This window comes from Equus asinus, chromosome 14 (genome assembly GCF_041296235.1).
Source record: "Equus asinus isolate D_3611 breed Donkey chromosome 14, EquAss-T2T_v2, whole genome shotgun sequence".
In the NCBI taxonomy this organism is placed as follows: Eukaryota; Metazoa; Chordata; class Mammalia; order Perissodactyla; family Equidae; genus Equus; species Equus asinus.
The window spans coordinates 27,449,023-27,461,147 of NC_091803.1; the positions used below are offsets into that span (position 1 = coordinate 27,449,023).

At 42.2% G+C, this 12,125-nt stretch overlaps 1 pseudogene; it reads left to right on the forward strand.

Annotated features, from left to right (window-relative positions):
• Nucleotides 1–5,331, forward strand: part of LOC106823068 (ER degradation-enhancing alpha-mannosidase-like protein 1 pseudogene) — a 63,948-nt pseudogene extending 58,617 nt beyond the window's left edge.
• The last annotated feature ends 6,794 nt before the right edge of the window (nt 5,332–12,125 follow it).

Below are 12,125 nucleotides of genomic sequence, written 5' to 3' on the forward strand. Positions count from 1 at the left end.
GTATAAGGAAATAAAAATGCGTGTGCAAAAGAACAGAAGCATAAAGCTGCCTGGTCTGTCTCTGAACAGGCAAAGGTTTTGATACAAATAAAGCGATGAATTGCACAGTGAGGAACGGTGAGAGGTAAGTATGAAAAGAAAGAATAGGACTAGGTTGTGACATGCGTTTGTCAAGCCCTTTCAGCTGCAAGTGACAAAATACAATTAAAATTGGTTTAGGCATAAGAGAAATTATACTGGCACATGTAACTGAAAAGTCCAGAATATTTGGATTCAGGCATGGCTAGATCTAGGTGCTCCAATGATGTCATCTGGAATCTGTCTGCCCATATATCTTAGTTCAGTTTCTTTTTCACTTTCAAATAGGCACTCTCCCAGAGGTGAAAGAAAGGGTCAGCATCAGCAGCCCAGGCTTACATCCTCCTAGTTGAGGAATCCCACTGGGAGCAAACAACTTTTACCCACGGTTTGAACAAGACACTAGGGTCTGATGCTTCTTAGCTTTGATCTGTAGCCCGTTAGGTCATATGACCATTCTTTACCCAATCAGTGGAACCCAGGGAATATGCTATTCTCATTGGCCATCCTGGTTCATGCTCTTATCCCTGCATCCTGGAAGTGTGATTGGTCCTTACCCAAATGGCATGGATCGAATTTGGGAGAAGTAGGAATTCCTAAAGGAAAACTAGATCAAGTGGCAAGAGATGTAGAAAAGAAGAATTACAAGAGGGCAAGAGAAAATGTTTGAGGTGATGCATATAGTCATTATCTTGACAGTTTCTTGGGTATATCCACATGCCAAAATTTATCAAATTATATACTTTAAATATGTGCAGTTTATTGTATGTCATTTATACTTCAATAAAGCTGTAAAATATTGTAAAAAGAGGGAAAGGATGATGGTCAGGCAAACAGTTGCCCAGGACAGTATGACACAAAGCAATAAGGAGTTGGTACAAATTTTTAATCAGAAGAGTAACATGATTAGGAGTTTGAAGCTCATTACAGAAACTATATGAGAAAGTATTAGAGTGACAATGGTTAGGGTAGAAACAAGGAGACTCATTAAGGCATATCTTTAAGAGGTATATTGAAGGTTTCTTGTGCCCCACCTTACATCTCTCAGCCTACCTTGTGCTTGTATGCTTTGGCGTGGCTGCTTTTGCGCAGCTGTAGCCTGACAGCACCTCACCTCAGCTCTCCCACATTTCTCACTTTCTGCCCTATACCTTTTATGTAGTCAAAGCTGGGAAGCCTGCAGCATCCTGCCTGGGCTTCAGGCATGCCCACTGACAAATAGAAATGGCAAGCAATAGGATACACTGGAGTATATGAGGAAGCCATTTGGTGTAAAACTAATTCGGCCTGACTTTTTTTTTTCCAAAAGGGCCTGACTGTGGCCATTGAGCATGCATTATATATCTGCTTTAAACATTTCCTATGGCAAGAACAAATGCCCTTAAGATAAAGGTGCAACTTCCCCCCACATCGGCATTTCCTTAGGGATAAGCATCTTTTCTTAGGCTAGGAACTGATTGCTGTGCTCCCCTTTGACCACCCAGCTCACCTGTGACCACCCAGCTTGAGACAACAGACCCGCCACGCTGCTGTGTCCACTGAGACAGCAGACCTACCTGCTGTGTCCATCAATCGCTGTGCCGACAGAGCAGTCTCATGACTATTGTAAAAGGGACATTTCAATCCTATGTGAAACACTCTGTTTGGGGGTATATAACCACTCTGTGCACCCCACTTCTTTGGTGCCCTTTCTTCCTTCGGGAAGGAAGGCCCCAGGCCATGGTCCTCACATTTTAGCTCAGAATAAACTCACCCAAATTTTCATTTATAGATTGGTTATGGATTATTTTCGTCGACATCACCCAGGGAGTAAATGGGAGCTAATGCCCCACAAAAGATGCAAGCCAAAGGATAAACGCTCCCTCTTCCATCCCTTGGGTGGATAGTTCCTTGTCATGCTCTAATCACTCCTCAGAAGATTCTAGCTGCATCTAGCCCCAGTCACCCACAGCGATGGCCAGCTCAATAGTACCCTCTTCTGTTGGTTTCTCTTCTTGTCTATTTCACAATTCCGTCACTAAACTGCCTACAATGAAAGCTGTGGGCTCTGCTTTCCAGGGCATGGGGGAACCTGGGGAGGATGACAGGTGAATGTGGTCCTCTAAGTGAGTAGTGCTCAGTGCTGACAGCCTGAACTGAGGCAATGGTGGTTTGAATGGAGAAGCCGGGAAAGATTTATCAATGGAGAAAAGCTAGGACATTGATGATTGGACTTGTGGAGAGTGGGAGAGATCATAAACGTCTCATTCATCCAGGAGGTCAGTAGAACCCATAGGAAACCAATGACAAGAATGATTATTTTACAAAGAAAAATATGGTGTCAGAATTATCTAGGACCCGTGATTCTGAGAAGGAGTTAATATTTCTGTTTGCTGGACATTTAAATTGTGGACAATTTAATGTAGATTTTTTTAATGCCACAGTGATGCTTACGAATGGCTAAATCTTCAAAACTCGTTGTGTATTCTGTACTTACAGTATATCTTCATCTGGATTGGTGGCAATCAGATTGTGTATCTACAGACAGTATTCTGTTTGAAGCTATTCTGATGGTAACTTCTAAAACTCTAAGTAGTAGGCTGACATCACATATACAATCAGATGTTAAAACCCTCCACTCCTGGAGACATTTTCTAATTTTAGAGATTGTTTCTCTAGCTTCTGTCTGGGGGTCCACTTTTCTGCTGGATCCGTTGAGTAGGGTTAAGGGTATACTAGAGGGGAAAGTTAGCTGTTCTGGGCTGACTCAGCAAAGAGGCCTGAATCATTCACTTTCAGTTTGGCATTCTCCCCATTTCTCCTCTCTGTAGTAGCCAAGTGTATTGGGAATAGGTAATTGGGCTAGAGGACAGTGGCTTAGTTCTGAAAAATAAAATTCCACTGCTGCTTTCTCCCTCTGGTGCTGGCGCTGTGTCGATCCCCAAAGGGCAGGCCCTCAGCAGGTTGGGAGATGGAAAAGGCTTACCTTCAGTATCCTTTGCCCCTCTTATCAGCTTCCCCACTGCTCCAGGGGTCCTTGAACAATGTCAACAAGACTAATCCTGTCCCAGGGAAAGATGAGTTGAGGATGGTCAAGTCCCTTTCCACACTTACAGCACAGAACATATTCCCTTCCCCTGCAAGTTCTTCCTATTTTAGCTGCTTAGAAAACCGTCACCCATCCTTCTTGACCTGACACAAAAGTTTATTCCCCTTGAGAACCCTCTTCCAACACCACTAATCTCCCTCTTTTTTTCATTCCAAATTGCCTTGTAGATCTTCCTTCTATCAGAGCTCTTAACACTTTTTGTTATGATGGTTTATTCATTTTTCTGCCACCTCAATATATTGTTACATTTTCCAAGAAAAAGACCATGCCATTCATCTCTTCACTCCCTGCGATTATCACAAGGCTTTTCCCATAGTAGGTACTCAGTCATGGGGCTCCTTTGGCTCATTGAATAGAGGAAAGCTAATTGGCCCATATTGGGGAATGAATGTGTGACCTTGGCTTTATCTCCATGAGCTTAGAGACAAGATTTGCATGCTTTTGTTGTCTTGGGTCAAGGGAGCCACATGGAGTTCAAAGTATTAAGGGTTGAATGTAGGGATATTGGACAATATACCTCTTTAGTTAAATAAAGGGGACCTATTCATATACTGTGGAAAGGGAATCAATGAAGTTCCTGGCCCCTTTGCCTTTGACAATAGTCTTTCTGAGCAGCAGAAAGAGAGAGCTTCTAAGAAGGCGATTAATGTGAGCTCCTGCTGAGGACTTCAAATTGATCTTGGCAAAGAAAATGTCATTTCTCTGCCTGTCCCTTGGTTTCAGAGAGAAAATATGGAAAGGAGAGTTTCAAACAGACTGAAGAGGATACACAAGATATTTTTAAGGAAGACAGAGGATATAGTAAGGCTGTCTGGGGTAAAAACAAGAGGGTTCATCAACTTCATAATAAAAGTTCATTTCCATAGTTCATTGCCTCCACCCTGAGTTGTCTTGTTAGGTCTTATCAACTCTAACAATGACACACCTGATCCTTCATGTGACACCCTGATCTCACAGGCTCCTGATCCCACAACTCCAGTGGCTTTCATTCATTTTTTTCAGGTGTGTAAGGAGTACATACTATTTGCCTGACACTGTCCTCAGCTCTGAGGAAGAGGAAATAAATCAGACATGGTCCCAGCCCTGAAGAAGCTAATATTCTGGTGGAGAAACAGATACAAAAATATGAAATTATAATCCACTGTCATAAATACGGTATTAGAGATGGCTATGAAACGTATTGGTGACACAGAAAAGAGAGTATTTACTTTGTCACTGTTGATTCATTCAATACATATATCTAAATATAGCTAGCAATGACCATGTGGCGCTCCAGGCTCTGGGGTTATAGGAGTGGAAAGAACGGTCAAAGTTGCTTTTTTGAAAGATCACTGGGCGGATAACGCTTGGATTGCTTGGAGAGCTGAAGAGATAACAGTGTGGCTAGAGCTTAGTTGTGAAAGGGCAGAGTGGCATAAAATAAGGTTGCAGAGCTGGGCCACATCACGAAGGGCTTTGTAGGCTATGCTAAAGTCAAGACTGGAAGCAGAGAGCTCAGTTGGGAAATTGCTGTAGTAGTTTAGGTGAGAAATTATGATGCATTCGACTCAGAAATGACAGTAAAGATGGAGAGAAGAAAATGCGTGGAAAGGCATTCTCAAGACATTACAGGGGTTGACCCAGTGGCGCAGTGGTTAAGTTCGCCCCTTCTGCTTCGGGTGCCCAGGGTTCACCAGTTCAGATCCCGGGTGTGGACCTACACACCACTTGTCAAGCCATGCTGTGGCAGGCGTCCCACATATAAAGTAGAGGAAGATGGGCACAGATCTTAGCTCAGGGCAAGTCTTCCTCAGCAAAAAGAGGAGAGTTGGAGGCAGATGTCAGCTCAGGGCTAATCTTCCTCAAAAAAGAAAAAAAAGAAGACATACAATAAGGCAGTGATGAGCAAGAAGAATCCAAGAAGATATAAAATATATGGAGGCAAGAAACAGTTGAGGGAAATTTATCTTCTCCCTAGTCACCAAGAAGAGCATAATTGTACCAGAAACATCACAGCCACCACCACCATCTTCACCCCCACCACCATCATCATCATCATCACTACCATCACCACCATTATCACCATCATCATCTCCACTACCATCATCATCACTATCACTACTGTCGTCACCATCTTCTCCATCATCTTCATTCTGAATATGATCATAATGGATAATGATTTGTAATGCATATAGTTCTATATACAGTAAATTTTATTTAGCATTAACTCATGGGAATTTCTCAAGGTGGCTCATTAATTTTGAGTACAACTTTCTTATTTGAAACGTCTTTTCCCACCACTCCATTTGTTGTTGGATGTCCAATCCTTAGATCTCTCCATTGTCATAATGCTTTTTTATCTCCTCCATCTTTACATGTCTTCCTTTCTAGTTTTATCACTTGGCCAGATATCCCCAAACTGTCCATTACAGCCTTGTAGATTTAGTCATTCCTTTAATATCCCTTTACATTCTAACCACTCCTGAACTTGGATCACTTGGAGCGTTCAGTTTTTCTGACGATGAGCATCACAAAATGTTGAAGAAGGTAACACTGTGATTTCACTTTCCTTACTTAATCTCATTAAGAAATGTCTTTCACTTGTCAAATCATCCCCGCACCATCAAGCCTAGTGTCCTCTTATGCCCGCTCTATTCAGCGTCAGCTCCGTGGAGAACTTCACCCCCTATCTCAAAGAAAAGATGAAGCAAACCTCCACATAGGTCCCTCTACCTTCTCTACTCCGCAGCTTAAAATCTTTCTTCAGATCATTCTTTTTATGATTTCAACTTATCTTGGTATCCAACCATGTCTTTTCTCAGTGTGATCAATAATGGAATAGCAAACTAGTTACCTGATTTCGTTACTTTGATTCAAACTTCTAGCAGCTTATCAGAAAGAGCTGCCTTTTGAAGTCTTTAAATTCTATTTTGACTGATTCTGGTACCTAGAGACCATCTGCCTTAACGATATTTAAGGTCATCACTATTTTATCATCTCTATGCAGAGTAAAATTTGGGGACTTGATCACCCATTTCTAATACATTTCTGGACAAAGCCACATCTCTAGATTGCTGGGGACCTAGACGATGTTGTACAGATTCCTGAAAAATTATTTCTTCAGAATTATGCATCGATGCGATAACTTCAAACTGGTGACAATCATTATTAAAAACAAACAAATAAACACAAAAGTGTTGTTGGGTACACTGCTCTTCATATCACAAACATCCTCTTTATAAGGGTCTCAGGGACACATTCCAACCAGATCTTTGTGCCAAGAAGATTTTACTCCCCCTGGAAAACTGGCTTGTTTTTATTTCATGGGTTTCATGGGCATGGCGAGTAATGGAAAAACAGTCAAAATTCCCTTAGGAAGCTCAAAGTCAAATATTGGCCTCATTCTTTTCCGCAATGCAGACCACGATAGTCCACACTTTAACCTCATACCAAGTTCTATTGCCCACTCTCTGTCTTATTCATCTATTAACTTTCACTCTACTTTTAATCAGTACCACTTTGTGGTGTTGTGTGTACAGTTGGAAGCCATTGGGAATCCTTTCCTAAAAAGGTGGAAGCATAAATAAATAACCATGTTCTTAGTTTCTAGTGCCACTGAATTGTTGCATAACTTTTTATGCTTTTAAAGAACTTCAGTAAAAGGTAGAGGAGGCTATGAGAACCACTTTGTTTTTGACTAGAACTCTAAACTGATTTTTAGCATTTTGTTGGACTAAGTATATTGATGCTCTCTAACTTTGAGATGAGAAAGACAAAGCAAGTTCATGGGACTCTTCCCCTGGAGATGTTTATTGTTTCTTTGGAAATGACTTGAGCTATGCTCATACTAACAGGCAGTGTTTAGTTATTGAGTATGTTTTAGCCAAAACGATATCGTGAATCAAAGAATGGCTTTGTACTGGTGAGCAGGACTCAGCCAGAGGGAAATAAAGTTCTGAATTATTAAACCTGTTCCCAAAGCAAGATAGAGGAGTAGAACAAAAACAATTGGACAGCTGCTCCTCTGTTTGGGTCTCAGAGGCTGATAAGCATCCCCACATCTGAAGAAACCGTTTGAGAGGCAGGGAGCCAAAAGGAAGCTAATTTTATTCTGATGGAGTGGGACGGTCAGGACAGAAGTCATGAACCCACTTCAGGATCTGTGAATGCCGTGATTGGCATTATGGATAATACTTTGACGCACAACAATATTCCTTTTGCTCTCCCTACACAACCTATCCATGACCTAGAGGAATGTACGTCAACCACATCCATCTGAAGAGAGACACACCAAGCTCCATCAGACTATTGGTGATATTTCTTTATGTATATCTCTGAAGTTTAAAGGGTGCTGGCTGAGTGAACAGTGAACAAAAATAAGCTGTAATAATTGCAGTTGGTCCACAGAAGTCATTCTGCATGACTAACTCAAATTTCCCTTGGAAAGGGAAGAAAGAGTTTAAGCACAGAAGAGGCACCAAACCTCAATCCTACACATTACAGACAGAGGCTCTGGGGGAGGACAGTCTGGGTTTGAATTCTCGTTTAGCCACTTCCTAACTTTGTGACTTTGGCTTAGTTGATTTGACTCTCTTCTCCAATGTCATTTCTGAAATGGGACTAATCACAATACCCGCCTCATTGGGTTTACACAGAGGTTAAAATGTATGTGAAGGTAGAAAAGGTTTGTAAATGTGCAATGGAAGAGTTCTTGCCGCGTACTCAGCACATAATAAGCATGTTGCTTGAATATTGAGACATAGTCTTTAATTCCTTTTCACAAACGAGGAACTGAAGCTCAGAAAGCTGATACAATTTGTCCGAGTTTTCCCCACACCCGTGATATTGCAGCTTTGCAGGCATGTGTGGTGTACAGACACACTCATTCCTTGTGGATGCCCTTAATCCTTTGCCTGAACAACAGTGATAGCTTCTGTGTTCTTATTATACAAAACTCTGAGCACTTGAAGGTTCTCCTTAGACCTGAAGAGCTTTCAGTAATGTGCCTCCAAGAGCGCTAATAAGCGGAAGTTGCTGGGAACCAGCTTTAGAAGAACAGAAGCTGGAGGAGTTAGCGTTTCTAAGACTAGCTCTTCCCGGTTGCGGCTTCTGGTCTCTAGTGCTCAAATAGGAAATCATCTAGAAGTGACAGAGGATAGGAAGTACAGATCCAGAAGCGTGCCGTAAAAACCAGGGAGACTGAAGGGAATCGTTGGGAGATGAGGCACAAAGCTGAGCAGCCACCACAGGACCTGCAGAGTTGAGGGCAAAGAGCAGAGGACTATACGACTTTGCAGAAGTTATTTGAACTCTCTTAAACCCAGTAAACTGTAAATAAATAAAATAAAAGCACATGTAAGTTGGAGAGAATATGTCCAACTTACGCATTTAAAAAAAAAATGATTCCCATTTTACTTATTTTTATTCTTAGATTTTTGCCGTAGCCTCCAGGAACAGTCTCTTGACTGCTTCTTTTTTCTTTCTTTTAAATGACTTTATTGATGTAGGATTGACATGTGGAAAATGGTACATATTTAATGTATACAATTTGGTAAGTTTGGGGATAAATATACACCCATGAAACCATCAAAGCCATAGACATATCCATCTCCTCCCAAGGTTTCCTCCCACCTCTTTTGTTACTGTCATTATTATTATCGTTATTGTTACTTTTTTTGGTGATAAGAACACTTAGCGTAAGATCTAACCTCTTAGCAAATTTTCAGTATACAATACAGTATCGTTAGCTATAGGCGCTATGATGTATAGTCGATCTCCAGAACTTACTTATCTTGCGTAACTGAAACTCTGTACCCTTTGGCCATCACCTCCTCATTCCCCCATCCCCCCAAGCCCTGGCAGCCTCCGTTCCACTCCCTGCTACTTCAGGCTCCTCCCATCAGTGAGATCATGCAGAGTTTGCCTTTCTGAATCTGGCCTATTTCATTTAGCATCCTGTCCTCCAGGCCCACCCACGTTGCCGCAAATCCCCCTGCCTACTTCTTGGCGCCCCTTATTATCCTGCTTCTCTGCCTAAACTCCATTCACATGGTTTCCACATTTTCTTTGAAGATGTCAGCCCCTCCGTGCTTCAGGGCCTTTGCACGCGTATTCCTTCTGTCTTGAACTCTCTTTCTCCACATCTCCCTGACTGGCTCCTTCTCATGACTCAGGTCTCAGCTAAAGACTGTCCCTGATCATCCACGCTCCAGGTCCTAACCTAGCACATCTCCCCACTTACCTCCTTTTCTGCACTCTTGGCGGTCCTTTATCCCGTTACTTGCTTGGTCACTAAACACTCCTTTCGTATAGAATGTGAACTTGATGATGACAAAGTCATTTTACTTTTAGTTTCTCACAGCCTAGCTACCTCCTCTCATGGAATCTGGCATACAGTAGAATCTTAATGTACAGTAAAAATAAGAATAATTGACATTAATTGAGTCCTTGCACACTTACATGATGCTAAGTGGTCTTCACATACAGAACAATTTAATCCTCATCATCACCCAAAGAGTTGTTTGTTGTTGTTATTATTATTATCCCTATTTTATAGGTGAGGTAGTAGGCTCAGAAAAGTTAATTAACTTGCCCAAAGTCACACTGCGACTGAGTGGCAGAGCTGGAATTCTGCCTCCAGAAATTTGGTTCCAGAGCCCAAGCTCTTGTCCCACCATCCACATTCATACCCACAATCATCTTGATATTATAATGAATGAATGAATGAATAAATATCCCAGGGATGATTGAGTTTCCTAGGACCCAGATGATCTTTTTCTGATTTCCCAGCCACATTTGCTTGCGCTGGAAACTTTCATTAAAAACACTTGCCTGGGCAAAAATAACCAAAACGAAAAGTGACAAATGTTGGAGAGTTTGTGGAGAAAAAGGAACCCTCATACACTGTTGGTGGGAATGCAAACTGGTGCAGCCACTATGGAAAACAGTATGGAGATCTCTCAAAAAATTAAAAATAGAAATACCTTATGACCCAGCCATCCCACTACTGGGTACCTATCCAAAGAACTTGAAATCAGCAATTCCAAAAGTCCCATGCACCCCTATGTTCATCGCAGCATTATTTACAACAGCCCAGACGTGGAAGCAACCTAAATGCCCATCAACTGATGACTGGATAAAGAAGATATGGTATATATATATATATATATATATATATATATACACAATGGAATACTACTCAGCCATAAAAAAGGATAAAATCGTCCCATTCACAACAACATGGATGGACCTTGAGGGTATTATGTTAAGTGAAATAAGCCAGATAGAGAAAGACGAACTCTGTATAACTCCACTCATAGGTGGAAGTTAAACATAGAGACAAGGAGAACTGATTGGCAGTTAGCAGGGGAAAGGGGGGGTGGAGGGAGGGCACAAAGGGTGAAGTGGTGTACCTACAACATGACCAACAATAATGTACAACTGAAATTTCACAAGGTTGTAAACTACCACAACCTTAATAAAAAGTTAAAAAGAAAAAACACTGGCCTGGGGAGGCTCAGGCATCAAGTGGTCTCGAGACCTTGAGCCCATTAATTTTTCTAGGCTGGCATACTCACCACAGCAAGCTGACTCATTAGCGCCAATAAAGGCCTTGTGACAGGAGGGTTACAAATCCTGCAACTGCTGTTGCGTTATTAATGACTGGGGTGGTCCTTTGCCATTTGACTATTCACAAAGTGGTGATGAATTTCCCACATCCCTGATTCAGAGTTGCTCCAGGAAATTCTCTGAAATCACTCCTTACCCTCTGAAGAAGTGTGGAAGCAGGGTCAGAAGCTGCCCTCAGCCTTTCTTCCTGTTCCCTATGCCTCCTGGGTAGTCTCTGAACACAGGAGTCAAGAACCCTGTGAGTTTTGTGTTCATGTGGGGGAGGGTCCCCCTTAGCACCTTCTCACAATTCTTTCCTAAATGTCTCCAGAGTACCGGTCCGAACACTGTGAATGGGCCCCAGGGAAAATGATCTCTTTTCACTTCAGCTCGTGGCAGTTTTATTCCAACAGTGTCATCAGTATTGACTATCTGTCTACTCTATGCATAAGGATAATACTAATAACCTGCAGTTATACAATCCATGTAGACCCTTATGTTCGCCAGGAAGCTTGAAGGTCATCAATTCTAACTCGGCCGACACTACCCAGCCTCAGCGTCGACTGCATTTTTTCAATTCTCACAACCATGAGAGGTAAGTTTGACTATTGGTCCCCTTTTAAAGGTGGAAGGACGCAGCAGGAATGAGTTCCCCAAGGTCACTTGAGAATAAATGACAGAGCTGCTCAAACCGTTGTCCTTGTAAAATGACACGGTGTGATAGACATGACAACCTGCTGACTCTACCTCGTATGTATTAGTAAGCTTCTGCTATATGACACAGCTTTCTAAAGCAGTGGCGTAAAACAGCAGTCTTTGGTTACCATGGATTGGCAAATTAGACTGAGCTGAATGGGGTGGCTCTTTGCGTCTCTCCTGGGCTCACTTGGCCATCTGTGGTCAGCTACTGGGTCAGCTGGGAGCTGCTGGCCTGGCATGGGCTCAGCTGAGAGGGTGGGTCTCTAACGGTTTCGCATCCTCCGGCAGGCCAGCCTAGGCTTTCAGTGGCTCCTGGTAGAGTCCCAAATGGGAGGGAAGTTGCAAAGTCTCTTTTGGCCTAGGCTCAGAACTGGGACAATATTACTTCTGCCACATCCTATTGGTCAAAGCAAGTCACAAGACCAGCCCAGAATCAAGGGAAGGGAAATAAATTTTCAAGTCCTCCACTGAAAGTCTATGAACGCAGGGAAGGGAAGCGTTTGTGGCCTTTTGTTTTTAATCCACCACAGGGTGTTACAAAAAAACTTTTAATATATTTTACATTTTTTTATTGAGGTTATGATAGTTTACAACATTGTGAAATTTCAGTTGTACATTATTATTGGTCAGTCATCTTATAGGTGAGCCCCTTCACCTTTGTGCCCACCCCCCC